This window comes from Giraffa tippelskirchi, chromosome 8, assembly GCF_054371585.1.
Source record: "Giraffa tippelskirchi isolate mGirTip1 chromosome 8, T2T-mGirTip1v1.2.pri, whole genome shotgun sequence".
In the NCBI taxonomy this organism is placed as follows: domain Eukaryota; kingdom Metazoa; phylum Chordata; class Mammalia; order Artiodactyla; family Giraffidae; genus Giraffa; species Giraffa tippelskirchi.
Window position 1 is genome coordinate 119,616,021 of NC_137282.1, and position 13,818 is coordinate 119,629,838.

The 13,818-nt window shown below is 43.4% G+C and overlaps 2 long non-coding RNA genes across 3 annotated transcripts in view; one reads left to right on the top strand and one right to left on the bottom strand.

The window, feature by feature from the left end:
- The window catches only part of LOC145517395 (uncharacterized), a 227,125-nt gene extending 219,100 nt beyond the window's left edge, over positions 1-8,025 (bottom strand). For both annotated transcript variants that reach the window (XR_014062010.1, XR_014062009.1), the window contains exon 1: positions 7,888-8,025. This is a non-coding gene — a long non-coding RNA (uncharacterized LOC145517395). The remainder of the gene's footprint in view (positions 1-7,887) is intronic.
- Positions 8,026-8,093: 68 nt separating this feature from the next.
- The window catches only part of LOC145517399 (uncharacterized), a 37,118-nt gene continuing 31,393 nt past the window's right edge, over positions 8,094-13,818 (top strand). Inside the window, exons 1-2 of the long non-coding RNA XR_014062015.1 lie at positions 8,094-8,161; positions 12,584-12,669. This is a non-coding gene — a long non-coding RNA (uncharacterized LOC145517399). The remainder of the gene's footprint in view (positions 8,162-12,583; positions 12,670-13,818) is intronic.

Genomic DNA, 13,818 nt, shown 5'->3' on the forward strand with positions numbered 1-13,818 from the left:
CTCAGCACTGCTTTTATTGCCTCCCATAGGTTTTGAGTTATCCTGTTTTCCTTGTCATTTATTTCTAGGTATTTTTTATTTCCTCTTTAACTTATTCAGTGCATATTCTTGGTTATACAGAAGCATATTGTTTAGTGTTTGTGTTTTTCACAGTTTTTTTTCCTGTACTTGATATCTATTCTATAGTGTCATAGTGAGAAAACATGCTTGAAACGATTTCAATTTTTCAAAATTTACCAAGGCATGGTTTGTGATGCAAGACACAATCTTTCCTGGAGAATATTCCATGTGTACTTGAGAAAAAAGTGAAATCTACTCTTTTTGGATGAAATGCCCAATAGCTATCAATTAAGTCCAACTAGTGCAATATATCATTTAAAGCATGTGTTTTGTTAATTTTCCATCTGGATGACTGTTCATTGGTGTAAGTGGAGTGTTAAAAGTTCTTCACCATTGTGCTACTGTCAATTTCCCCTTTAATAGTTGTTAGCAGCTTCCATAGTATTGAGGTGCTCCTATGTTGGGTGCATATATAATTGTCATATATTTTTCTTGGATTGATCCCTTGATCATTATGTAGTGTCCTTGTCTCATAATGGTCTTTATTTTAAAGTCTATTTTATCTCATATAAGTATTGCTACTCCTTCTTTCTTTGATTTCCATTTGTATGGAAAATCTTTTTCCAGACCCTCACTTTCAGTCTGTGTCTGAAGTGAGTCTCTTGTAGACAGCATATATAGGGGTCTTGTTTTCATATCCATGTAGCCTACCTGTGTCTTTTGGTTGGAGCATTTAACACATTTACATTTAAGGTAATTATGATACTGATTTGTGCGATCTTTTACTATTTACTATTCTGGATTTGTTTTTGTAGCTCTTTTCTTTCTCTTGTGTTTCCTTTCTAGAGAAATTCCTTTAACATTTGTTGTACAGCTGGTTTCGTGGTGCTGAATTCTCTTAACTTTGGCTTACCTGCAAAGTTTTTGATTTCTCCTCTGCATCTGAATGAGATCTTTGCTGGGTAGAGAAATCTTGGTGGTAGGATTTTTTTCTTTCATCACTTTAAGTATATCCTGCCACTCCCTTCTGGCCTGCAGTTTCTGTTGAAAGATCAGTTGTTAGCCTTATGGATATCCCCTTATAATTGTTGTTGTTATTGTTGTTCAGCTGCTAAATCATGTCCAACTCTTTGCAACCCAAGGACTGAAGCATGCCAGGCTTCCCTGTCCATCACCAACTCGCAGAGCATGCTCAAATTCATGTCCATTGAGTCGGTGATGCCATCCAACCATCTCATCCTCTGTTGTCCTCTTCTCCTCCTGCGTTATATGTTATTTGTTGCTGTTTCCTTGCTGCTTTTAACACTTTTTCTTTGTGTTTAACTTTCATTAGCTTGATTATCATGTATTAATGTGTCCTAACATGTGTCCTTGGAGAAGGAAATGGCAACCCACTCCAGTCTTCTTGCCTGGAGAATCCCAGGGACAGAGGAGCCCATGGGGCTGCAGTCCATGGGGTTGCAAAGAGTCCGACATGACTGAGTGACTAAACAACAACAACAACAACAACAACAACATGTGTCCTATGATGTTTCTCTTTGTTGTTATACTTATGAGACTCTCTGGGCCACGTGGATTCAAGTGACTATTTCCTTTCCCGTGTTGGGCAAGTTTTTGACTATAATCTCCTCAAATATCTTCTCATATCCTATCTTCTTCTCTTCTTCTTCTGGGACCCCTATAATTCTGATACTGGTGTTGTCCCAGAGGTCTCTGAGACTGTCCTCACTTCTTTTCATTCTTTAATCTGTGCTGCTTCGGTTATTTCCACCATTCTATTTTCCAGCTCACTTATCCATTCTTCTGTTTCATTTACTCTGCTATTGCTTCCTTCTAGTGTATTTTTAATCTGTTATTTTGTTTTTTATTGTTGATTGTCTATTCTTTAATTTATCTAGGTCCTTTTTAAACATTTATTGTATGTTCTTGATCTGTGCCTCCATTCTTTTTATCTCTGCCTCCATTTTATTCCCAAGATTTTGGATGATCTTTAGTGTTATTTCTCTGAATTCTTTTTCAGGTAGATAGCTTATTTCCTCTTCATTTGTTTGGTATTTTTGGGTTTTACCATGTTTCTTCATCTGTTGCATCTTTCTCTGTCTTTTCATTTTGTTTGATTTACTGTGCTTGGGGTCTGCTTTCTGTGGGCTAGATGGTCATAGTTTCTTTTATTTGGGGAATCTGTCCCCCATGGATGGGTTTGGACCAGTGCCTTGTGAGGTTTCCTGGTTGTGGGGGCTTGTGTCTTTTCTGGTGTATAGAGCTGGATCTTATCTCTGTGAAGGGCAGGCCAAGTCAAGTAGTGTGTTTTGGGGTGTCCACGGCTTGGTATGGCTTTGGACAGTCCTGGAACTTGCTGGCCTTTGGGTGGGGCCAGGTCTTAGTGTTGAGATGGAGGCCTTGGTGAGAAGTCTTGACAATTAATGTTCCATGGAGTCAAGAGCTCTCCTGTGTTCCAAAGTCCTGGACTCAGGTCTCCCACCTTTGAGGTTCAGGCTTGACCCCTTACTATAGTACCAAGACTCCACAAGCCACACAGCACAGAAGACAAAGCCCCAAGACAAATGGTAAAAGCAACACTCAACAGACAAGAACACCCAAAGAAAGGCACACACTCATTCTGTGGAGGTTAGCTTGCCTCTTTAAAATCTGAAGTCTTCTGCCAGGGTTCAGAAAGTGTTCTGCAGAAGTTGTTTCACATGTTGACGTATTTTAGATGTAATTGTGAGGAAGATGGTGATCTCCCTGTCTTATTTCTCTACCATCTTGAAAGTTCCCCCTCCATACTGTTTCATACTGTGCATACGAACATGGTTTCTGTTCTGTTTTGTTCACAGGACCAAGTTTTCATTCTGTTCATACGAACATGGAATGTTAGGTCCATGAATCAAGGTAAACTGAATGTGGTCAAACAGGAGATGATGGCAAGATTAAAAATTGACATCTTAGGAATCAGTGAACTAAAATGGACAGGAAAGGGTGAATTTAATTCAGATGAACATTATATGTACTACTGTGGGCAAGAATCCCTTAGAAGAAATGGAGTAGCCCTCATAGTCAACATAGTTTCCAAAATGCAATACTTGGGAGCAACCTCTAAAATGACAGAATGATCTAAGTTCGTTTCCAAGGCAAACCATTCAACATCACAGTAATCTACGTCTATGTCTCAAACACTGATGCCAAAGAAGCTGAAGGTGACAGGTTCTATGAAGACTTACAACAGCTTCCAGAACTAACATCAAAAATCAAGATATCCTTTGATCACAGGGAGTTGAAATGCAAAAGTAGGAAGTAAAGAGATACCCAGAATAATAGGCAAGTTTTACCTTGGAATACAAAAGGAAGCAGGCAAAGGCTAACAGATTTCTGTCAAGAGAATATGTTGGTCATAGGAAACACTCATTTCCAACAACCCAAGAGATGACTCTACACATGGAAATCACCAGATCATCAATACTGAAATCAGACTGATTATGTTCTATGCAGCTGAAGATGGAGAAGCTCTACAAAGTCAACGAAAATAAGAGCTGGAGCTGACTGCGACTCAGATCATGAGATCTTTTTTTTTTTTCTTGTTTTTTTCCATGTATAAACTTTATTTATTTTTTATTTTTTTAAATAAATTTATTTATTTTACTTTACAATATTGTAGTAGTTTTTGCCATACATTGACATTAATCAGCCATGGGTTTACATGAGATCTTTATTACAAAATTCAGGCTTAAATTGAAGAAAGTATGGAAAAATCACTAAGCCATTCAGGTATGCTCTAAATCAAATAAAATACAGTGGACTGGTGGATAGATTCAAAGGATTAGATCGGGTAGACAGAGTACCTGAAGAACTGTGGACAGAGGTTCATAACATTGTACAGAAGGTGTTGACAAAATCCATCCCCAAGAAAAAGAAATGCAAGAAGGCAAAGTGGTTGCCTGAGGAGGCCTTACAAATAGCTGGGGAAAGAAGATGAGGGAGGAAAGGGAGAAAGGGAAAGATATACCCAAGTGAATGCAGAATTCCAGAAAATAGCAAGGAGAGAAAAGAGGCCTTCTTAAGTGAACAATGCAAAGAAATAGAGGAGAACAATAGAATGGGAAAAGCTAGAGATCATTTCAAGAAAACTGTAGCTATCAAGGAACATTTCATGCAAGACTGGGCATGATAAAGGACAGAAATAGTAAGGACCTAACAAAAGCAGAAGACATTAAGAAGAGTTGGCAAGAATACACAGAAGAACTATACAAAAAATGTCTTAATGACCTGGGTAACCATGATGGTATGGTCACACATCTAGAGTTGGACATCCTGGAGTGTGAAATCAAGTGGGCCTTAGGAAACATTACTATGAAAAATGCTAGTGGAGGTGATGGACTTCAGCTGAGCTATTTATACTACTAAAAGATGCTGCTGCTAGAGTGTTGCATTCAATATGTCAGCAAATTAGAAAAATTCAGCAGTGGCCACAGGACTAGAAAAAGTCAATTTTCATTCCAGCCCCAAGGGCAGAAAATGCCAAAGAATGCTCAAACTACTGTACAATGCACTCATTTCACATGATAGCAAGATTATGCTCAAAATCTTTCAAGCTGGGCTTCAGCAGAACGTGAACCTAGAAGTTCTTGATGTACAAGCTAGGTTTAGAAAAGGCAGAGGAACCAGACATCAAATTGCCAACATTACTTGGATCATGGAGAAAGGAAGGGAACTCCTGAAAAACATCTACTTGATCTTCATTGAGTACACGAAAGCCTTTGACTGTGTGGATTGTAGCAAACTGTAGAAAATTCTTAAAGAGATGGGAATACCAGATCACCTTACCTGCTTTCTGAGAAACCTGAATGCAGGTCAAGAAGCAAGTTAGAAAACCATACATGGAACAGTTGACTGGCTCAAAGTTGCAAAAGGAGTACTATAGGCCTGTTATTTTGTCACTCTGTTTATTTAACTTATATGCAGAGTATATCATGAGAAATGCCAGGCTGGATGAATCACAAGCTGGAACTAAGATTGCCAGGAGAAATATCAGCAACCTCAGATATGCAGATGATACCACTTGAATGGCAGAAAACAAAGAGGAACTGAAGAGCCTCCTGATGGAGGGTGAAAGAGGAGAGTGAAAAAGCTGGTTTAAAACTCAGCATTCAAAACACTAAGATCATGGCATCCAGTCCCATTGCTACATGGCAAATAGAAGGGGAAAAAGTGGAAACTGACAGATTTTATTTTCTTGGGCTTCAAAATCACTGTGGATTGTGACAGCAGCCATGAAAACAAAAGATGCTTGCTCCTTGGATGAAAAGCAATGACAAAACTAGACAGCATATTAAAAAGCAGAGACATCACTTTACTGACAAAGATCCATATAGTCAAAGCTATGACTTTTCCAGTAGTCATGGATGAATGTGAGAGCTGAACCATAAAGAAGGCTGAGTGCCAAAGAATTGATGCTTTCAAATTATGGTGGTGGAATTTAGAAAGACGGTACCAACTATCCTACATGCAGGGCAGCAAAGGAGACACGGATATAAAGAGCAGACTTTTGGACTCAGTCAGAGAAGGTGAGGGTGGGATGATTTGAGAGAATACCTTTGAGACATGTATATTACTATATGTAACATAGATGACCAGTGCAGGTTCAATGTATGAAGCAGGGCACCCAAAGCCGGTGCTCTGGAACAACCCAGATGGGTAGGGTGTGAATGGATGTGGGAGAGAGGTTCAGGATGAGACAGAGACATGTATACTGTGGTTGATTCACGTTGATATATGGCAAAAACCATCACAATATTATAAAGTAATTATTCTCCAATTAAAGTAAATAAATTAAAAAATTATGGTGGTGGAGAAGACTCTTGAGAATCCCTTGAACTGCAAGGAGTTCGAACCAGTCAATCCTAAAGGAATTCAACCCTAAATATTCATTGGAAGGACTGATGCTGAGGCAGAAGCTCCAAAACTTTGGACGCCTGATGTGAAGGACATCTTTGGACACCTCATTGGAAAAGACTCTGATGCTGGGAAAATTGAAAACGAAAGGAGAAGGGGTGGCAGACGATGAGATGGTTAGATATATAACCAACTCAATGGACATGAATTTGAACAAACTCAAGAGAGAGAGGAGGTCAGAGGAGCCTGGTCTGCTACAGTCCATGGGGTTGTGAAGTGTCAGACACAACTTAGCAACTGAACAACAGCTGTTTTCATCCCAGCTTAAGTGCTGGGATGGACATGAGTTTGAGCAAGTTCTGGGAGTTGGTGATGGACAGGGAAGCCTGGCATGCTGCAGTCCATGAGGTCGCAAAGAGTCAGACACGACTGAGCAACTGAACTGAACTAAGTGCTGGGAATCTGCAGACAGCTTTTCTCCTTAACTTTGTCCAAACAATGAATAACACTTTCACAAAAGGCTGTTTTTTCTCATGTAAAGGTAGGGTCACCCAGTTACTATATGTATTCCCTTTTGCCTTAGTGATTCTTTAAGCCTGCAATTCGTGTACAGATAGCTGTAGATAACTGTGTGGTGGTTTAGTTGCTAAGTCGTGTCCGACTCTTGTGACCCCATGGACTGTAGCCCACCAGGCTCCTCTGTCCATGGGATTCTCCAGGCAAGAATACTGGAGTGGGTTGCCATTTCCTTCTCCAGGGGATCTTCCCATCCCAGGAATCAAACCCAGGTCTCCTGCATTGTAGGCAGATTCTTCACCGACTGAGTTATGAGGAAAGCCCCATAGGCAACTATGGAGCTTATTTAATTTGGTTGTATAGACTCAGTTATTAAGTTGTGCATGGATTTCAGTAGTTTGCTTAATACCAAGAAGCTAGGTGTGCCCTCAGAGCTTCTACCATCTTCATGGAACCACTGACATCTGTCATGATGATACAGGGGCCTAGATGGGACCCCAAACAAGAAAAATCCAAAGGCCCTATCTGGTTTCTATGACTGACAACCAGATTACTTCTTGCAGGAGATAAGTTACTGTGGTCAAGGCAGAGTAATGGGATTGAGATGCCATGGAGCAGACAAGGGAATAAAAGTGTGGTCCTCTGACCAAGGTGACATGCTAACTGTTCTTGAGACTGAATTTGGTAGTATAGTCATTTTCACAATATTGATTAGAGAAGCTGATGGCAACACAAGGCATATAAAATTTCTAATGATTTTGTGTGCTACTTTTGACTGTACATTTTCTAGATTATTCCATGATACTAAATAAGCTATAGCTCAGAGAAATCCTGGTAACATAAGCTGCTTACAATTTTAAAAGTCTGTAGTTTTAACTGAAGAGCAAAGTGTTCTGGAATTTTTATTCTGTACAGCAATATTAAAAAAGAGTTCTTGCCCTCTGATACAAAAGATTTTAATTGTTTTTTTAAGTCAATTTTTAACTTAATACTTCACAAATTTTATTTTATATAAACCCTTTTTTTTTCCAAATAAAATTTAAAGAACCTCTGTATAATAATGGCTAACAATTATTTAATGCTTACCATGTGTCAGGCCATGTACAAAACATGTGACAAATTATCTCATTTTATCTCACACTAAATTGGAAAAGACCTTGATGCTGGGAAAGACTAAAGGCAAATGGAGAAGGGAGTAGCAAAGGGTGAGATGGTTGGATAGCATCACTGACTCAATGGACATGAATCTGAGCAAACTCCAAGAGATAGTGAAGGACAGGGGAGCCTGGCGTGTTGCAGTCCATGGGGTCACAGAGAGTCAGACATGTTTAGCAACTGAACAAAAACAAAAACCCTAAATTGTAGGTAATTTTCTTATCCTGATCTTACAGATGAGGAAACTGAAGCAAGAGGATTAGTTACCTTACAAAACAACAGAGTAGAGCTGATCTACTTGGGGCCGCAGTATGGGCTGCTCAGTCATGGGAGCGGGCTTGTCCTTGGCTTTGGAAACCAGTGATGGAAAAGGATGTGCACTGGCCAGAGCTGCAGTGTGCTATCACGGGGGAGGGGTGGCTTGTGACACAGGCCTGAGCCACAGTGTGATGTCACAGAGGGGTTCATGACACAGGCCTGAGTCACAGCGTGATGTCATCAGGGGGCTCGTGACATAAGTCAGGCGGTTTAACGTCTCCAGGTATCATTTTTTTCTTTAGGGACAATACACGATTCTCCCTTTTACACACTTCCAGTGGTGCCATGGTGGCACCTGATTTCATCTACAGGAAAGTACCTTAAAATGTTGCGGGCTTGGCCCCAGACAGGAACGGGGAATCAGATGCAAGTCCACTGAGCCATCACGGAGGGACATGTTGTCACTTGAGGGGGATCCAAATTGCCCCTTTAAGGGACCAGCATCCTCCGAGGCACCATCTCAGTGACTTCCCCTGCAGCGTGTGCCACGTTTCTAATTTTTCAAAAAGCTGCAGAAAACTCCAGCTTCACAGTTTGCACTTCTCCATCAACCTGCTGGCCACCAAGGTGCCAAAGGTCAGGATCCACTAATGTTATGTCCTCTCACTAGAACCTTGTTTGACTGATGCCACACACAGACACAGACACAGACACATACACACACACACACATACTACAGATTAGTGCAGATGACAGGATCCTTCCAGGTAAGTCTTCAGAATGGTTGACCCCCAAACAGGAGGGACTCCTGTAGAACATTTGTTGGATTATCAAATAGTCAACATCTAACATTTACAGTGTTACCATGTGTCAGCAGTGTTCTGAGTGCTGAAGACACAGTTCAGTTCAGTTCAGTCGCTCAGTCATGTCCGACTCTTTGCGACCCCATGAATTGCAGCACGCCAGGCCTCTCTGTTCATCACCAACTCCCGGAATCTACCCAAACCCATGTTCATCGAGTCGGTGATGCCATACAACCATCTCATCCTCTGTCGTCCCCTTCTCCTCCCGCCCCCAATCCTACCAGCATTAGGGGCTTTCCCAATGAGCCAACCCTTCGCATGAGGTGGCCAAGGTATTGGAGTTTCAGCTTCAACATCATTCTTTCCAATGAACACCCAGGATTGATCTCTTTTAGGATGGATTGATTGGATCTCCTTGCAGTCCAAGGGACTCTCAAGAGTCTTCTCCAACACCACAGCTCAAAAGCATCAATTCTGCAGTGCTCAGCTTTCTTCACCATCCAACTCTCACATCCATACATGACCACTGGAAAAACCATAGCCTTGACTAGACGGACTTTTGTTGGCAAAGTAACGTCTCTGCTTTTAAATATGCTATCTAGGTTGGCCATAACCTTCCTTCCAAGGAGTAAGCGTCTTTTAATTTCATGGCTGCAGTCACCATCAGCAGTGATTCTGGAGCCCAAAAAAATAAAGTCTGACACTGTTTCCACTGTTTCGCCATCTATTTCCCATGAAGTGATGGGACCACATGCCATGATCTTAGTTTTCTGAATGTTGAGCTTTAAGCCAACTTTTTCACTCTCCTCCTTCACCTTCATCAAGAGGCTCTTTAGTTCTTCTTCACTTTCTGTCATAAGGGTGGTGTCATCCGCATATCTGAGGTTATTGATATTTCTCCCAGCAATCTTGATTCCAGCCTGTGTTTCTTCCAGCCCAGCGTTTCTCATGATGTACTCTGCATAGAAGTTAAACAAGCAGGGTGACAATATACAGCCTTGACGTACTCCTTTTCCTATTTGGAACCAATCTGTTGTTCCATGTCCAGTTCTAACTGTTGCTTCCTGACCTGAATACAGGTTTCTCAAGAGACAGGTCAGATGGTCTGGTATTCCCATCTCTTTCACAATTTTCCACAGTTTATTGTGATCCACACAGTCAAAGGCTTTGGCATAGTCAATAAAGCAGAAATAGATGTTTTTCTGGAACTCTCTTGCTTTTTCGATAATCCAGCGGATATTGGCAATTTGATATCTGCTTCCTCTGCCTTTTCTAAAACCAGCTTGAACATCTGGAAGTTCACAGTTCACGTATTGCTGAAGCCTGGCTTGGAGAATTTTGAGCATTACTTTACTAGCATGTGAGATGAGTGCAATTGTGCGGTAGTTTGAGCATTCTTTGGCATTGCCTTTCTTTGGGATTGGAACGAAAACTGACCTTTTCCAGTCCTGTGGCCACTGCTGAGTTTTCCAAATTTGCTGGCATATCGAGTGCAGCACTTCCACAGCATCACCTTTGAGGATTTGAAATAGCTCAACTGGAATTCCATCACCTCCACTAGCTTTATTCGTAGTGATGCTTTCTGAGGCCCACTTGACTTCACATTCCAGGATGTCTGGCTCTAGGTGAGTGATCACACCATTGTGATTATCTGGGTCGTGAAGATCTTTTTTGTACAGTTCTTCTGTGTATTCTTGCCATCTCTTCTTAATATCTTCTGCTTCTGTTAGGTCCATACCATTTCTGTCCTTTATCGAGCCTATCTTTGCATGAAATATTCCTTTGGTATCTCTAATTTTCTTGAAGAGATCTCTAGTCTTTCCCAATCTGTTGTTTTCCTCTATTTCTTTACACTGATCGCTGAGGAAGGCTTTCTTATCTGTCCTTGCTATTCTTTGGAACTCTGTATTCAGATGGGAATATCTTTCCTTTTCTCCTTTGCTTTTTGCTTCTCTTCTCTTCCCAGCTATCTGTAAGGCCTCCTCAGACAGCCATTTTGCTTTTTTGCATTTCTTTTCCATGGGGATTGTCTTGATCCCTGTCTCCTGTACAATGTCACGAACCTCTGTCCATAGTTCGTCAGGCACTCTGTCTATCAGGTCTAGTCCCTTAAATCTATTTGTCACTTCCACTGTATACTCATAAGGGATATGATCTAGGTCATACCTGAATGGTCTAGTGGTTTTCCCTACTTTCTTCAATTTAAGTCTGAATTTGGCAATAAGCAGTTCATGATCTGAGCCACAGTCTGCTCCTGGTCTTGTTTTTGCTGACTGTATAGAGTTTCTCCATCTTTGGCTGCAAAGAATATAATCAATCTGATTTCGGTGTTGACCATCTGGTGATGTCCACGTGTAGAGTCTTCTCTTGTGTTGTTGGAATAGGGTGTTTGCTATTACCAGTGCATTCTCGTGGCAAAACTCTATTAGCCTTTGCCCTGCTTCATTCTGTACTCCAAGGTCAAACTTGCCTGTTACGCCGGGTGTTTCTTGACTTCCTACTTTTGCATTCCAGTCCCCTATAATGAAAAGGACATCTTTTTTGGGTGTTAGTTCTAGGAGGTCTTGTAGGTCTTCATAGAACCGTTCAACTTCAGCTTCTTCAGCGTTACTGGTCGGGGCATAGACTTGGATTACCGTGATATTGAATGGTTTGCCTTGGAAACGAACAGAGATCATTCTGTCGTTTTTGAGATTGCATCCCAGTACTGCATTTCCGACTCTTTTGTTGACCATGATGGCTACTCCATTTCTTCTAAGGGATTCTTGCCCACAGTAGTAGATATAATGGTCATCTGAGTTAAATTCACCCATTCCAGTCCATTTTAGTTCGCTGATTCCTAGAATGTCGACGTTCACTCTTGCCATCTCCTGTTTGACCACTTTCAGTTTGCCTTGACTCATGGACCTAACATTCCAGGTTCCTATGCAATATTGCTCTTTACAGCATCGGACTCTGCGTCTATCACCAGTCACATCCACAGTTGGGTATCGTTTTTGCTTTGGCTCCATCCCATCATTCTTTCTGGAGTTATTTCTCCACTGATCTCCATTAGCATATTGGGCACCTACTGACCTGGGGAGTTCATCTTTCAGTGTCCTATCCTTTTGCCTTTTCATACTGTTCATGGGGTTCTCAAGGCAAGAATACTGAAGTGGTTTGCCATGCCCTTCTCCAGTGGACCACTTCCTGTCAGACCTCTCCACCATGACCCATCCGTCTTGGGTGGCCCCACACGGCATGGCTTAGTTTCATTGAGATAGACAAGGCTGTGGTCCGTGTGATCAGATTAGCTAGTTTTCTGTAATTTTAGTTTTAGTGTGTCTGCCCTCTGATGCCCTCTCGCAACACTTACCATCTTACTTGGGTTTCTCTTACCTTGGGCCTTGGGTAATTCCTCTCGCCGCCGCCACCCCCGCCGGCCCCAGCCCCCCGCCCAGCCTAGGCCCTGTCAGCTGCCGTCCCCGGCCCCCGGCCCGGCCTAGCCCCTGTCGGCCGCCGCCCCTGGCTCCCCGCCCGGCCTAGCCCCCGTCGGCCGCCGCCCCCGGCCCCCGGGCCCGGCCTAGGCCCTCTCGGCAGCCGCCCCCGGCCCCCGGCCTGGCCTAGCCCCTCTCGGCCACTACCCCCGGCCCCCGGCCTGGCCTAGCCCCTGTCGGCCGCCGCCCCCGGCCCCCGGCCCGGCCTGGCCCCTGTCGGCCGCCGCCCCGGCCCCCGGCCCCCGGGCCCCGGCCCGGCCTAGCCCCTCTCGGCCGCCGCCCCCGGCTCCTGGCCCCCGGCCCGGCCTAGCTCCTCTCGGCCACGCTTCTGCGCCGAGCCGTCGCAGCCGCCTCGCTTCTGCGCCGAGCCGTCACAGCCTCCTCACTTCTGTAACACCATTCTAATAGAAGGTTCTGTTCTCACAGAATAACCTTTGATGTGGATGCAGTTACTTCCCTCATTTCACAGGTGAAGCCAATGAAACACACGGAAACTAAGGAACCTGCCCAAGGTAACACAGTAGGAGGTGATCCTGCTCCGGGGCCTCAAGTCCATTCTAACTGTATTTGCAGAATTTGTAAATGATGAATTTGAAGTTCCTGTGGATAAGTAAGAACCATTCATTCACTCCACATACATTAACTGAGACCCAAGACTGCTGTGCATCACATTAAGAACTGGAGACAGTGGTCATTATTAGGGGTTCAAGTATGGACCTGAAACAGGGACTTCACAGTCAATGACGGGGAGCCTAAGTATAGAGATGGCTATAAACTTAGTAAGTCCTATGGTAGGAATATGTTAGCTGGCCTCTCGGAGACAGTGGTTCTATACTGGGATCATCAGAAACGGCTGAATGGCTCTGCTCCTGACCTGAGCCTGAGTGGAGAGACAGAGTGAGGAGTGGAGGGGTGTCCAGGCAGGACAAGCACAGGATGGGGGATAAGAGAGAGTGTGTGTGCAGGGTGGCCGCCTTGGAGGGTTGGACCAGTGGGCAGGGCAAAGGCAACAGATGGGACTGCACAGGGAGGAGGGGTCCAGCCACGGAGAAAGTCCTGGGAGTCGGGGCAGCTTGGCTTCCCCCAGTGGGCAAGAGAGGGCTGTGTCCAAGAAGAAAAACACTTCAGGACTAAGGTTACACTTTGAAAAAGGATGCGGGATGAGGTGCAGTGTAGAAATGGAGACTGGAAGAGTAAGATAACGTGGTAAGGACACAGCAGGAAGGGAGGAAAGAGATATCAGTGCAGGACAAGTGGGCATGGGAGCAGGACCTATATAGGATGTCGCAGCTTGGCACCAGGACATCCTGAGTCTGACATCTCTTGTTGTGGGGGTCACCTGTCCTGTGCATTACAGTCTGCTTAGCAGCATCCCTGGCCTCTACTCACTAGATGCCAGGAGCAGGTACCCTCCAGTTGTGACTACCAAAGGTGTCTCCAGACATTATCAAGTCTCCCACAGGATAATCAGTCCCAAGATGAAATCCACTGGTTTAGACATGCTGGTATTAAACCAGAATAAACTGGACTTGGATGTGTGATGAGTGAATACTCAAGGTGAATGTCAGAATTTCTACAACAGTTCATGGTGGGGAAGGACAGGCTCAGTTTTGACATGTAAGAGATTTTTGTGGGACATCATGATGGAGGCCAAGAGGCAG